Source organism: Daktulosphaira vitifoliae, unplaced genomic scaffold, assembly GCF_025091365.1.
Source record: "Daktulosphaira vitifoliae isolate Bord-2020 unplaced genomic scaffold, ASM2509136v1 Scaffold_2, whole genome shotgun sequence".
NCBI classification, from domain to species: Eukaryota; Metazoa; Arthropoda; class Insecta; order Hemiptera; family Phylloxeridae; genus Daktulosphaira; species Daktulosphaira vitifoliae.
In genome coordinates this window covers 4,947,997-4,953,640 of record NW_026099573.1, presented here as the reverse complement: position 1 = coordinate 4,953,640, position 5,644 = coordinate 4,947,997, and the positions used below count along the sequence as shown (strand labels likewise).

Sequence of the window (5,644 nt, the reverse complement as noted above, 5' to 3'; positions counted from 1 at the left end):
TGATATAATATTTATCACCGAAACATGGTTAAATAATAATGTGTGTGATGCTGAACTTGGCTGTGAAGCTTTTAATCTATTCAGAAAGGGTCGAAAGGGTAGGGGAGGAGGTATTTTAATTGCTGTAAAGAAAAAAAATGTGAGAAAATTAGTATTATCTTCTTAGGTGAAATTGATCAGCTATTTTTAAAACTTAATTTATCAAATAATGTTACCGTCATTATTGGGTATGTTTATATACCTCCTTCTGCGTCCATTGAAAACTACTTTGAGTATTGTGGTTAACTGGAATCTATAGCCTTAAAATTCATTGATAGTTATTTTTTTATAGCCGGGTATTTAATCTAAACTCATTTGATTGGTCTAGGGATCCTATAAATTAAAATCATTTATCTAGTAATACAATATCGAATTGCAATATAAATCTTTTAAAGTTAAAACAAGTTAATAATATAAGTAATGTTAATAACAGACATCTTGATTGTTTGTTTACAAACGGTAATGTTATATCAATCTACCCTAGTGACTCTATAGTTCAAAAGGCTGATATTTATCACCCTCCTTTTTATTCAATTCTAAAATTTGATGTACCAAATGTTATTTATCAGTCCGAAAATTGACCAATCTATGATTTTAACAAATGTAATTATGACGATATTTTAAATTTTCTCTCTAATATTAACTTTGATCTAAACTTAGAATACATTTCACTAGAAGACTCAATAATTAGACTGTCAAAGTCTTGGTCATAGTCTTGTTCTTGATAGCTCAGTTTTGGTCTTGGTCTTGCTTTGCTAACTCAGTCTTGGTCTTGGTCTTGGTCTTGCAAATCTAGTCTTGTTCTTGTTCTTGGTCTTGCTTATTTAGTCTTGTTCTTGTTCTTGGTCTTGCCCATAAAATCTTGTTCTTGTTGTGAGTCTTGTCACAATACTCTTGCAAAATCTTGCATTCATTTATATTTGTAAAAATTTTCTACTTAAAAGGTTTAAATAACGAAGTTATCTACTTCAGTTTGTAAATTCAAATTTAATTTATATGCCATAGGATTTTTAAGTTAGAACTTAATATTAGCATAAACAATATGGATGATTTTTTTATGAATAGTTTGGGGTATTAAAAAAAAATAAACAAATAAATTAAATTATAAAAAAATAAGACGTTATTGAAACAAAGTATTTTTTCACTTTAAACTGATGGCGTAATATTGTCCGAATGGTAACGCAGCGGAAGTGCGGTCGGGGAGGACGCGATTTCGATTCTCCTAGTCGGATAATTTTTTTTGCATTTTAATTAATTTTTTTCATTGAATAATGAACATGAATATATTTATTTTATGAGTTTACCAGTCGCCGGTTTTATGTATCGATTTTTAAAACCGGTTTTAAATAATAATCGCTTTCTGTTCATAGACACAGTTTTTAAAAATTATTGGTTTTGATTAACAAAACCGAAAAAAACTGTTATAACCAGTTTTTATAAAACCAGTTTCAGTCTCCGCTTTAGAAGTAAACAAAAATTTTATCTAATTTTATCATAATGTTTGAAGCACGGAATATTTATTTTTAATCTTCTTTAATTATTTAAAATTAATTAATTACAATTGAATGACAATAAATTTTGAAACATGATTGTAAAATTTTAAGTTAATCGGTAACATCAGCTCATAGGTAATATTTAATTTGAACAATACGCGTAATGAATAAAAATCAAAGTAAAATTTAATATTGTCGAATCTGTCATTAATAATCTTAACGATTTTAACCAACAACAATTTTTTTTTTTTTACAAGAGTGCAATACTCTTGCAGTTTTATTCTTGTTGTTGCAAGATTCTTGCATTTTGAGTCTTGTTCTTGCAAGTCTAGTCTTGTTCTTGTTCTTGGTCTTGCTAAAAAAGTCTTGGTCTTGTTCTTGTCAATTGAGTACAGTCTTGATGTTGGTCTTGCTGATATTATTACAGTCTTGGTCTTGTTCTTGGTTTCGTAGAAATGCAAGACCAANAGTCTTGTTCTTGGTCTCGTAGAAATGCAAGACCAAGCCAAGACTGCAAGAACAAGAGTAATTCTGCTCATCACTAGACAAAATAAATCAACGCTTACTAATCTTATTTTATATTAATCAAAAATTATTTCTGCTTTTAATGAAGGGCAGCAAATTGATTCAATATACACAGATTTTCAAAAAGCATTTGACAAAGTAAGCCATAAACTCTTATCAGTAAAATTAGAATATTTTGGATTAAATGGCTCATTTTTAAATTGAATTAAATCGTATTTATTTAATCGGACTCAAGTCGTAAAATTGCCTTCAGTTATTTCAAATAATATTTAAGTACATCCTGGGGTGCCACAAGGCTCTCATTTAGGTCCTTTATTATTTATTTTATACATAAATGACTTGCCTAGTATTTTCTATACCCCTATAAATATTTTGTTATTTTTGTTGATGATGCTAAAATATTTACGGTTATTAACTCAATGCGTGATTGTATTAAATTACAGTTAAACATTAAAATATCATATAAATGGAGTGTTACAAATAAGTTACCTTTGAACTTAAGTAAATATACAGTTATATCATATTCCCGTAAAAAAGATCCCATTTTCTTTAACTATACTTTGTGTAATTCCAGTTTAACTAGGGTTGATATTATAAGAGATTTGGGAATAATTTTTGAGGATAATCTTTCTTTAACTAGACATATAAATTTGTCAGTCAGTTATTCTTTTAAGAGTTTGGGTTTTCTTAATAAAAATACTTAATATTTAAAAAACATAAATACTTTAAAATTGTTAAATTTTTCTCTTGTCAGATCAAAGCTTGAGTTTGGTTCTTTAGTTTTGTTGTTTAAGCTGTTTACATTAATTTATTAGAAAACGTCCAATACAAGTAGTATACGAGATCTATCTGTTTTAAATTGAATATTAGTCTTTCTAGGGATTCATATTACTTACATTCTACTCAGTTAGGTATTACATTTTGTGAACTTAGAAGAAGAGTTAGTGATCTTATGTTTTTATATAACTTACTAAAGGGTTATGTAAATTTCCCAGAGTTACTTTAAATGGTTGGCTTTAGAACTTGTCATATAAACCTCAGAGTTATTAAACTGTTTTATGTTCTTTTCTTTACCACTAATTATAGCTCAGCATCATATTTTCCTCGAGTCCTTTTGTTAGTTAATAAAATTTTAAACTTAGTTGATTTTTTCTTTATGTCTCGTGATGTCTTCAAGTCGAATACTTATAATGCATTATCTAATTGTGTATTGTAATTTGTTTATTTCTAATTGTTTTTATAAATCTGAGTAGTATTTAGTTAAAATTGTATTTTTTCATTTAATTTATTTTAACTAAGAAATTATTGTATTTATTCTATAGCATTATGTTGTTGGGGTTTTTTTACCCGTTTATAATTTAAAATAATAAAATAATAATATATATATTTTTAAGGGCAATTGTAGCATCATTTCTAACTATATAAAACAACATAAGGATTAAGTATATTCCTAATAAATAGTTACAATTAAATTTTTGTTACTAACGAGGTGTTTACTAACAAAAAATTTCTTATTTCTCAGTAACTGGAATAAAAGTATAATGTAAGTTTTTTAGGATTAGAGCAATTTTAAAAGAGTAGTTTTTAAAATCAGATTGAAGTAGACTATTTGAAACATAACATAATGAATTTCATAAATAAATATTTTAGTTATTAAAATTATATATAACTTTACTTAAAGAATTATTTTCAGTGAAATGGTCTAAAATTATTACGACCTTAAGTTGCGTGTACGCTTAAAAAAATTTAAGTAAATACAACAATGTGTTAAATGTTTTTTGTTGTATTAGTAGACATATAGTATTAAGTGGTATAATCATTTAAGTTAAAATTTAAAAGCGTTCATATTTAACATGTACATGAAATATTTCATCAATTTAAAATATTCCAATTTCTTTTGTTTCATGAAATTTTAAATCACTAATGTCAAATCATCAAATTTTGCACAAATTTTAATTGTAGATTGAAGATTATTGTTCTATTTCTATGAATTTAAAAGTTTGTGAAAATAAATGAATAGTTTAATAGTTTTTAAAGAGAAAATTATTTTAAACAATAAAAATAGCATAATTTTTCTAATAAAAAAAATATTTTTTGAGTTTTTGCGTCCCAAACGCAAGGATGATCAGCCCACCCACCATCATATTGGAAGACACCCCGCCCGGCGCGATTGTGATCAAGACCGAAGCGGTCTTGTTCACGGGCAGGTACAAGTTCACTCCTCCACGGCTCGCCGTGCTAGGGGTGGAGATCCCGCTTAAGGACTCCATGACTTATCTGGGCCTTGTCATAGACAAGCATCTAAAGTTCGGTTTTAAATAAAGAAAAGGTTATAATGGAGCGTTGAAATCATTAAAGTAACAAAGTATAAAAAATAAGCTGTTTAATTATTTTTAAATTATCAATATATTGTTATCGCATGTAAAAAATTCAATAAATTTTTAAAAATAATACATAAAAATATTTGTCTTTAAATAAGGTTTTTTTTTTATCTTGACTTTTATTGAAAAAATCACTTGAAAACCTCTAATATAAGTTTTTTTTATCATTTTATAGAATATTCTCCGAAAATTCGAGGTCAAAACCTTAAAATGCTGTGCACCTCGATTTAAATTTTTCCAAATGATTTTAAATTTTCAGAATATTATTTTTTTATACTAAAGAAAAAAATGGAGGGGTGTCCTGAAAGAAATTTTGAAATTCGAAAAAATAAGGACCACCCTAGGGAGACAGTGATGGATTCCTTGATATTTATTGAAATTAATGAATCTAAATGAGATATACATCAAATGATTTGAAAATTTTTTTAACTTAAAAAAAATGCAAAATATTATTTCAAAGTTTTTGAATAAAACAATTTTTTCCTTAAAAATATATATATATACACACAATATACGAATTATATAAAAAAAAATAAATTATTCAGGGTCATTGTGAAGCTAAAGATATTTTCGTGAATCCTGTAAGTATTTTATTTTGATAAAAACATAATTTATTGATAATATATCGTAAAAAGCGTTTAAAATCTTTTGACGTAATATTAATTAGGGATTGCCTTTTCTGGTACAATTTGACTGATATTTTAAGACCAGGAACTGTTATCTTCATATGGGGTTCTACTTCTTTAGCTACTGGTATATATTTGATTTTTTTCAATAATATTTTTTATAATATAGCTGTAACTATTAAACATAGTTATTTGTAAAAAAATAATAAGATTTTTGTCAATTAGTGTTCATGTGTATCTACAAAGTGGCCAAAATATTCAACAACGTGATAATGTAGTTTTACATGTAACAATAGATTATAATTATCAGGTTATGATCAGAGGTAGTATTCAAAATCAACAGTGGAATGACTGTGAATTTCATGGCTCATCTATACGCCTTAATAAAGGAGCAGACTTTCATTTAGTTATACTGTGTGATGTGGATAACTATAAGGTAAATTGTTCTGTTCATAATAGTAATACGGATATAATTATTAAAATAACTAATTTAAATTATATATTAGCTTCGATGCGAAGCTGAGAAGGTATTGGTTTTACTAAGATGTGTTTTTTTTTTTTTTTTTTTTTTTTTTTTTTT

At 26.4% G+C, this 5,644-nt stretch overlaps 1 long non-coding RNA gene across 2 annotated transcripts; it reads left to right on the top strand.

The window, feature by feature from the left end:
* The first annotated feature begins 4,103 nt into the window (after window positions 1-4,103).
* Window positions 4,104-5,497, top strand: LOC126898899 (uncharacterized). Of its 2 annotated transcripts, XR_007702418.1 has the most exons (4): window positions 4,104-4,422; window positions 4,984-5,019; window positions 5,106-5,191; window positions 5,290-5,497. It is a non-coding gene; the product is annotated as an uncharacterized LOC126898899 (long non-coding RNA). The 2 variants fall into 2 exon arrangements; XR_007702417.1 differs by lacking the exon at window positions 4,104-4,422 and having other exon boundaries at window positions 4,692-5,019.
* The last annotated feature ends 147 nt before the right edge of the window (window positions 5,498-5,644 follow it).